Here is a 10,159-nt window from a genome sequence, read left to right as displayed (position 1 = left end):
TATTTACTTGAGTTGTGAGCGGGTGCATGCTTTTGTCAGAGGGAACATGGGCACATGTGCTTGCCAGAGGAGAGAGAGCGAGAGAGGGCCAGAGAGAAGAACCACCCCCGCCCTCAATTTCCCCCCATGTGGCATAGTCATGCTGCAATCCCGTCTCCATTTTTCTATCATATTAGAATTGAGGGCACTCATGTACATGCTCCTGGAATGTTTTCTAAGTTGTTGTGGCCAAGATTTGTGCCATTGTTGTCCATGTGGGAGCTGGCTCACCTTAACCACCAGGCCATGGGGCCGACTCTGTAGTTCTTTAAAAATTAATGGCAGTTCCATTGAATATCAACGTAAGAATTTTAAAAGTCTCATCGAGCAGCTAAAATAGTCCTAGAGTCTATAAAATTAAGTTAGTTGATATGTTTTCTGAGAGGCTTACACTTTTCATTTAGGAAGATGTTTTCAAAATTTTCTAGTTCCTTTTCTCATGCTATAGGCCCAAAATTGAGGTCTGGGGAATTGGAGAAGACTGCTGAAATTCACACCTGGTTTTTAAGGAAGATAAAAAGTGATAGAGATTTGAACCTGTGTTTTCTACTTGGGGGAAAGGGGAAGAAAAGGAATCATGAAGTGCTTAGGGAATGTATTAATAGAAAAGAGAGTCAGTTAAGTGTAGGAAATTGGGGACTGACCCTGTAGCCTAGTGGTTAAGTGAGTTGGACTCCACATGGTCAACTGTGTTTTGAATCCCAGTCCTTGTGACTTGAAAAACACTGGGCGTGTGTGTGCATACCCCAAATCCCAGACAGGATGGGGAAATGAAGAGGGGATTGCTGCATAACCACCACCATTGAGGGGAGTACCTCCTCTCCCTTTTGTTTCTTTGTTTCTCTCTGATGAGCTCATACACCTTCTGGTGGTAACTAAAAAACAAAACAGCAAGAAATTGCATTTTTAAAAGAAAATTATTCTGTTATCTCCAAGGGATAAGAACACCTTTCTGTTTGTTTTTAGGTTTCTGGGTTTACCTCTCACAGAGAAGAAAAAAAAAATTTTTTTTTCTTTGTTTGAAGACAAAAAAAAATTAAACAATGCCACATCTGGGTTGTGTTTTAAGTTGTATGTTGGTTACAGTTTTAGACAAAATGGCATGAGAACATAGGGAAACCAGAAAGTAATTTCTTCTGGGAATGGAAGGAAAGAATGAACCTGGGCCTTGTGTGAGAGAAAGCTTTCCAGAATAAAGAGGGAGTGCAGGTCAAAATCATCTACGCCACAGAAAAGGTAAGAAAGGCAAAGACCCAGGGATTTAAATGTAGTTCTGATACAGCAGAACAGGGCTCTCCACCAGAGGCTCAAGGCTTAAGCACAGATAAATCATTTTGTAGACTCTCACTTATTTCCCTGTAGATCTTTGATGATCTTTCATTATTTGATTCAGTTGCGGGTTATGAGAATGAAGCAAGCCCTTTCCCCAGCTTACATCTTCATCCCTCTCTATGAATATGATGCTTTTGGAGAAGCATCAGAAATCCTTTTGTGAGCTTCTGGGGTGATATGTCCAATTTGTTTGTGGCCTCAGATTCTGACTCTGCTATCACATCTGTCTGATACATCCCAGCTTGGTTAGAGCTTTACATTTATATGTAAACTTACATTTATGTGATATGAAAGTTAATAGGTGCTAAGAGCTGAATAGTGACAGGGTGAGACAGACCAACAGGGAAGGCTATTAGTTCAGATCCAGAGACTTCCCTGACTACACCAGGCCCACCCCTGCCCATCATCCAGGCTGGCTGAAGCTGGGGATGGATGGCAGCAGCAGAAGCCTATCTGGGGTGCTCTATTATTGTTTCTCTCTCTTTCTGTCTTTTTCACTTCTGAAATAAACAAAAATTTTTAAGAAGTTAGACTCCATCTGGCAAGCAATGGCACTTCGATAAAAGGAAGTAGTAAACAATGCAAAGGAAGGCAGCGGAGCCCCCAAACAAGGTATCCGCACAGGATGTTGATGAGCAGAATTTCCGGAATAATAATGATCTCTCTGACCTGGGGAACGATCAGTCTAACAGAGTAGAAAGAGGGTAGTAGAAGAAAGAAATCCAGAAATAAGAGTAATTGATTCATTATCTGTTGTATTGACTATTTCGAAAAAAAAAAATCTTGCTTTTTGATAGATATAATAGAGTTCTAAAAAATGTTAAGCATATGGGAAGTTATACAACAAATTAAAATATTTTAAAGCTTTTTTTTCACTTTGTGTTAAATCCTTTTAGTATACAGATCTACTTCTGTTGGAAATACACATAGTTGTGTAACCATCATAAGAACTACAACAGATCATCACTCCTCAGAATTCCCTCTTTATCCAGATAACTAATCCCTTCCTCACTCCTCTTTCTGGCAACTGCTGATCAAGTGGGCTCCCTAGTTTTGCCTTTATCCTAATGTCATCTAAATGGAATCACATAGTGTATACATTTTTAAGTCTGACTTTAATTTTTATTTAGTTTAATACATTGGTGATTAATTCATGGTTTTATACACATCAGTACGTTATTTCTTTTTTCTCTTTGTTTCTTTTTATTGCTGATCCACTTTATGAATTTATCACAGTATGATTATTCATTTACTCGATTAAAGACATTTGATTTTTACCTATTGTTTGAGATTACAAATAAAGTTTTATATATTGTTAATTTTAATTTAAGAAAGCAAAATAATTGTATGAGATACAAAACAATCATGATACATAAGTTGATGAGAAATACATATATATGTTTTCTGAATATATAGTGTGTGTGTATATATATATATATAAATATATATATATATACACACATGTGTATATGTATAGTATGAGTAATGCAAATTCTATCACTTCAATCAAAGGTTTTTTTCTAAGATAATGTGGAAGGGAAAGCGATTATTCAAGAGAACCAGTTCATATTCCACCAGAAGACATTAGTAAGATGGTGTGTAAATTTATAAATGAAGAATAATAAAGCACTGATATGTATAAACGTAGACAAAAATATCAGAAAAATTACCTAAATGATTTAAATATTGCCTCCCTTGTAGAATTGAGAAGACTGGATCATGGAACTTCAGAATTCTCTTTCTTTTCTTTAATTTTTCTTTTGAGTTTTTAAAAGCCAATTACTTCTCTGTGCTCTTTTCTGCAGCACATATACTAAAATTAGAATGACACAGAGGATTAGCATGACCCCTACATGATGATAACACACTTATTCATAAAGTGTTTCACATTTGTTTAAAAAAAGGCCAATTAGTCCCATTTAGATTTTTTTTATGTGCATCTATTAGTGTGATAGAAATTTTTTTTAAGATACTTTTTTTTTTCTCAGTAAGACATCAAGTAGTTCCTTCTATCATCTACCCAAATTTGCTCTTCTCTCCTTGGACCCACTTGTCCTCCTTTACTTTGTTCCCTAGTTTTTTAGTGTGTGTGTGTATGTGTTAAGTTTACTTATTAAGAGAGAGAGAGACGGGCAGGTACCCACAACAGGATCTTTATACCACAATCTTCCCCAATCTTACACACCTGGTGTGTACACAGAGACCTTAGGATGCGAACCAACGACCTTCTCATGTGGGTCTGGATATGTTACTACTGCACCATCATCTGACCCCTTCTTCGTTCTTTAAAAGCCTTTTTCTCCTTTGTTAAAAGAACTATTGCCCTACTTGTTCTATAAAATTATCATCTTATTTTTGATATTACTTCTTATAGTTATCATTTTACTCATCTTTTCAGGAGTTTTCTTATATGGGTGTGACAAAATGAAAGATGGTATTAGAAACCTAATGACTCACTTGATCACATGGATTTAAGAAAAGGCATAATGAAGATTTTAACTCATCAGAATGTTGCTCTAATCCAAATTTATAGTCTCAAATAATCAGACTCCGTAATCCATCTACCACCAAAAAACATAGTAATTCCCAGACCAAATTAAGTGATGTAGGGAGTTACTTAGGAGATTTAAGTTCCTGTCCTTTACAATAAAAGAAAGAAAAATATTATTTGCTCCAAATCAGCAAAAACATTAAATGGCTCATGAAGAGAAGTTAAATAGTGAGTCAGAGACCCCAGGAAATATGGAACATTGAAAACAGACTCAAATATGGAGTAAAACACCAAGGGGGACTAGCATTTGGCGTAATGGATATGTCGCTGACTCCCATGTAGTTGACCATGGTTCAAATCCCGGACCCAGAGGCTTAAACTCGTGCTAGGCGTGTGTGCGTGTGTGCCCAAGATCTCAAGAGGAGAATGGAGGAGAAGGGATTGTGGCATGGCCATCCCCCCTGGGGGGTGATTTCCTACTTTCTGTCTCTCTATCTTTCTCTGTTTTTCTGACGAGTGCACATGCCCTCTAGCAAAAACCTTTTTTATAAAATATATTTTTAAAAAAAGAAAAAAGCATCAAGGAATTCAATGATTTGACCCCTTAGCAAGGCCAGAAGCTTCAGTAGGGAATGCAAGTAATTTTGCATGGCTTTGTTTATTTCCTTAAGGAATAATATATGACTATATCTTTAAGATGCTTTCATTATATTAATATTTCAGTATTTTTGATTTAATAAATTTAATACATCTCTGGAATTTTCTAGGAGAAAAGAAATTGACACCAAGTAAGTTGATATTGGGTAAAGCAGAGAATGTATGTCAGAATATTTTCCAGGTTTATTGACACAAAGGAATCACATGTTACAGTAACACCAGGGTCAAAGTGCTCTAGTCTATCTATAAAGTGTTAGAGAACTTATGGGTGTTTAACATGTTATGGGCATTCTCTAGATTGCCTACGAAGTGGTCTTTTAAGAATTCTCTTATGGAGGGTTAAGGCTACAGTTCAAGATAGGAGTTTCTAATTGAAATGTAATTTACAGGGACCAGGAGATGGCATCATGGTTATGTTGCTGGACTCTCATGTAGTTAACCATGGTTCAAGTCCCAGACCTGGTGGTTTAAAATTCATGCCAACTGTGTGTACATGCAAGACCAAAATCCCAAGAGGAATATGGAGAAGGAATCCTTGCTGGGGGTGATATCTTGATTTTTGTCTCTCTGTCTCTTTCTATCTTTCTTCTATCTCTCTGGCAAGCACATAAGCTCTAAAGCAAAATCTTTCTATCTATCTATCTATCTATCTATCTATCTATCTATCTATCTATCATCTATCTATCTATCTCTACCTACCTACCTATCTATCTATGTAATTTATAGATGCCTCCTAGTTAAATGAACTGCAGTTAAATATTGCTATATTAGCCAAAGTTTAATTTGCCTTTAAGCTAACATGTTTTTCTGAACTTCTACCATATTAGAATTCATATATTTGTAGCATTCCATCCTTTTACACACTTTTTAAAAAGAAAAACAAAAAAAGTACATTAAATATGCATTGGTGGGTCAGCAGATGGCATAGTGTTTAAGGTGTTGGATTCCCACATGGCAGAGTCCTGGACCTGAAGGCTTGAAACTTATGCTGGTCTGCATGCATGCATGCCCAAAATTCCAGGAGGAGAATGGAGGAGAAGAAACTGTTTTGTGGCCATCTCCCCGGAGGGTGGGGAGTGGGTTCTCATTTTCCCTCTTTGTCTCTCTCCAGCAAGCACACACAGCATATGGCAAAAACCTAAAAAAAAAGAAAAAAAATTGAATCCTTATGATTCTTTTTGCTTTTTAGCAGAAAATAAGAATGCTGAAATAATGAAAAAGTAAACACACATTTTAAAAAGCACAAGCTTAGAACAATCCATATCTTACTATATACTATCATTTTAAAAATATCAGGGCCAAATAATGGTACAGCGGTGAAATGTGATACTCTATGGGAAGGTTCCAAGCTGTGTCCAGACACACACACTGGGCAAACTCACGTCCATGGTCCAGGGTGGGCCAAAGCTGCAGTGTGAGGGGAGGGGGGTAGATTATAGTGTCAAAACCCTGTCAGGAGTGCTATTTCTCTTTCTCACTCGTGGTGTGTTCGTGTGTACACACTCACGGGAGAAAAAAGATACTTTAAAATAATCTCATATTCAGGGGCCAGATGAAGGTAAAGCAGTAAAACACAAGACACTGTGAAGTAACCCCATATGGGAAGGTTTACAGTTGAAGTCCAAAGCCTCCCTAAGTACACTGGGCAAATGTGTGACCATGACCCAGGGCTACATGAAGGCTGGGAGTGGATCACAGTGTCAGGACCCTGTTTGACGTTCTCTCTCTCTCTCTCTTTCTCTCTCCCTCCTGCTCTGTCTCTCTTGCTTATGGAAGAAATAAATAAACTAACAAATATCAGATTCATTATCTCATTAATTATCTGCAGTACATCTGACTTGTCCTTTGAGCAGAAGAATCTGCTAATTAGTAGAGATATGAAATTTTCAAAATTTGGTGTGTTGTTGAGTCTATAGACCCATGTCAAGTTTTGACTCTACTGCTTAGGTACATCACATAGCTCCTCTTGATTTCAGAATCTTTATTTGCAAAATTATATCAATAATACGTAAAGCTTCACATAGCTGTTATGAAAATTAATGAGTCCCTTAAACAAGGACCAGTAAATATATTATTCATTTTTTATATCCTCAGTCCCTGAATTACTCTGTAAAGTAGTTTATAATTAATGTATTTCTAAAAAGGCCAACAAAACATTATACATTAAAGGTAGACTTAATTTTAGTGTGCTTGGCATAATTGTGATTTGCAGATACTGTGTTTTTTAAAAATTGGATGTTTGCATCAACCCTGCATCAGTCAGGTCTATCAATCCCATTTTCCAGCGGCATGTGCTTGCTTTGTGCCTCTGTGTCACATCTCAGTAATTCTTACAATATTTCAGACTTCTCCATTATTATTGCTTCTGTGATGGTGACCTGTGGCCAGTGACCTTTGATGTCACTATTGTATTCATGATTTTTCAGGGTGTCATGCATGAGACCATATACAATGGCAAACAATCAGGAAAGGTGTGTGTTCCAATTGCTCCACCAACCAGGGGCTTCTGTCTTTCTCTTCCACTCCTTTTGCATTCCCTATTCCCCAAGGACACAACAATGTTGCTATTAGACCAATTAACATCCCTACAATATCCCCATTAGGTGCTCAAATGAAAGGGAGAGTCACAAATCTCTCCTTTTAATCCAAAAGCCAGACATTATTAAGCTTATGGAGTAAGTCATGCCAAAAGCTGAACTGGGTCAGAAGTTCTCTTGTGCCAAATAGCCAAGTCATGAATGCCAAGGATAAATTCTTGATGTGGTACTCCAGTGAAGACACAAATGATAAAAAAGAAAAACAGCCTTACTGCTGAATAGGAGAGATTTTAGTGATCTGGATAAATCAAACTGCCACCACATTCTTGTGTCAAAGTAATGCAGAGCAAGGTCTTAACTCTGCATTTCTACAAAGTTGGAGGAATGTGAGGAACCACAGAAAAAGTAATCTAAAGCTAGTAGAGTTTAGCGGATGAGGTTTAAGAAAAGAAGTCATTTCTCTTACACTGCTGGTGGGAATGTAAAGTGGTCCAGCCACTGTGGAGAACAATTTGGAGATTCTTCAAAAATCTACAAATAGAACTACCATGTGATCCAGCAATCCCACTCCTTGGTATAGACCCAAAGGACAGAAGAATATTTAATTGGAAAAGTGCTTGCACATGGACGTTTATCGCAGCACTATTCACTATTGCTAAGTCATGGAAACAACCCAAATTCCCACGAACAGATGAATGGATAGAAAAACTGTGGCACATATACTCTATGGAATACTAATTAACTATAAAAAACAAACAAACAAACAAAAACAAAGCAAAACAAAACAAAAGAAAACAGAAAACAAACCCTGGCTTTTGACAGGAAGTGGATGAATATGGAAGATTTACTGCTGAGTGAAGCAAGCCAGGCTGTGAAGGCGAGGCATTGTATGTCTCCACTTGATATATACCGAGTGTCTGCACTCTATGACTGAAATTGATTGACTAAAGGATACAGAAACACAGTACATAGATGTAATTACCAGATGTACTGTGTGTGAAAGAGGAGGGTCTGAGGAAGGACATTTAGAAGAAAAATAGGGAGGCAAAACATTAATGGGACATAGAAATGTGGATTATCTGTTGAAGATATTTTATAGTTTTATCAATTGTACTAGGGAGAAATGTTCACCTGTTGAAATATTCACTTTGTAAGCTAAACAATGTGATTGAATGTATAAAAGAAAATAAAATAAAAAATAAGAAAAAAGAAAAGTCATTTCTATAACACAAAAATGTCAGGTGGAACAGCCAGTTCTAATATAGAAGCAGGAGCAACTTATCTGGAAGGTAATTGACAAAGGGGGCTACATTAAATAACAGATTTTCTGGGAACCAGCAGTTAGCGTAATGGCTATGTCACTGGACTCTCCCGTAGTCAACCGCGGTTTGCGTCCCAGACCTGGTGGCTTAAAACTCACACTGGGTGCATGTGTGTGCGTGACCAAGATCCTGAGAGGAGAATGGAGGAGAAGGGATTGCAGTGTGACCATCCCCCCGGGGGGGTGATTTCTCGCTTTCTGTCTCTATGTCTCTCTCTGTCTGGCGAGCACACGCACCCTATAGCAAAAACTTCTCCAAAAAATAAATAAATAAATGAATAAATAAATAACAGATTTTCAATGTAGGCAAAACAGCCTTATGTTAGAAGATGAGACCATTTAAAACTTTAGTAGCTAGAAAGGAGAAATCAATGCCTGACTTCAAAGCTTCAAGGAGGGGCCAGCCAGTGCCATGGTGGTTGAGGCACCTAGATTCCACGTGGTCAAGTGAGTAATAGCTGAATCCCACACCTGGTGGCTTAAAAACATGCCAGGCATGTCCATATGTATGCCCAAAATGGAGAAGGGATTTGGGCATGGCTATTCTCTCTGGGTTGAGTTCTCACTTTGCCTCTGTCTCTCTCTTTCTCTGTATCTATCTCAGCACACACACCCAACAGTGAAACCATTACTTACATCAGTTGGAATCCATCAATGTTGATAAAGATTACAATTCACTGACAGCTAAAATGATTATTGGGATGTATTATATATAAAAAAAAGTTTCATTAAGGTATGCACATTGCTTTTTAAACATAATGTTATTGCAAACTTAATAGAGTACAAAATAGAACTTATGTGCACTGGAAAACCAAAAATCTCAAGTGACTCACTTTATTTGCAATGCATTGTTGTAGTGGTCTGGAATTACTGAATGTACCTGTATAATTTAACAGCCGGATGTTAACAAGATAATCTCTCTCTTTTTTTTTTTTTTTTCAACCAATGTTGTTTGTTTTAAGATTTTATTATACACATTTCCTGTCTTTTCTAGAATAGTCAATTGAATTTTTTTCTTGAGAATATCAGGATTTGAAAATGACATTAAACAACATGGTGATTAAAAAGTAATGTGACTGAAATAGTCTGTAGAGAGCATGTAATTCAGAGTTGAACACATCAAATTCTTCCCTTTACATTCCCATGCAGGGCCGTAGAGGTGCTGATTGCTGCAATTTCTCTGTATTTCTTCTTCTGAGAAGTTTGCAGTAGAAGTACATCATGTATGCTATGTCTCATTTGACTCAGCGTATTTAGTTTATGATAGAGGGTTAGGTGATTGGGTTGACCAAGCGTCAAAAATAGACATATTTCCTAAGATTTTCACCTATATATTTTTAAATATATCTCTATTATTAGCTTATAAATAAAATTCTGTTTAAACTTGGTTTTGCCCTGTTTCGTCTGCACTTCAGAATACTCCTTTAGGAAACCAGGTGATAAAATGATCTTAAGTGAATTAGGAATGACAGTGAGTATATTTAAGTGGAAGAAACAGATCTAAGTGAAATATATCTCATAGGAACTAAGTGGCAGACAGGTGTAAGGTGTTAAAATGACTTGTATTTAAATAACAACTGAATCCACAATGAGAACACAGAAATAGAAACCATAAACTATCTTGAGCTGATCTAGAAAGAAGAAAATAAGTATTGGGTCAACAGGTGGTGTGGTGGTTGAGGCACTGAACTCCCACATGGCTGATCATGGTTCAAGTCCGGGACTTGGTGGCTTGCTTTCTCACTTTCCCTCCCTCTCTAGTCAAATATAAATAAAAAAAAA

General features: G+C 37.1%; 1 non-coding gene across 1 annotated transcript; it reads left to right on the top strand.

Annotated features, from left to right (window-relative positions):
* Nucleotides 1-3,160: 3,160 nt before the first annotated feature.
* LOC114009776 (U6 spliceosomal RNA) lies at nt 3,161-3,265 on the top strand. The gene has a single exon (XR_003551169.1). It is a non-coding gene; the product is annotated as a U6 spliceosomal RNA (small nuclear RNA).
* Nucleotides 3,266-10,159: the final 6,894 nt, after the last annotated feature.

The sequence above is a fragment of the Tupaia chinensis genome, unplaced genomic scaffold (assembly GCF_000334495.1).
Source record: "Tupaia chinensis unplaced genomic scaffold, TupChi_1.0 Scaffold000622_1, whole genome shotgun sequence".
Classification (NCBI taxonomy): domain Eukaryota; kingdom Metazoa; phylum Chordata; class Mammalia; order Scandentia; family Tupaiidae; genus Tupaia; species Tupaia belangeri.
The sequence above is the reverse complement of the archived record's forward strand: the minus strand, read 5'-3'. Positions and strand labels throughout refer to the sequence as shown.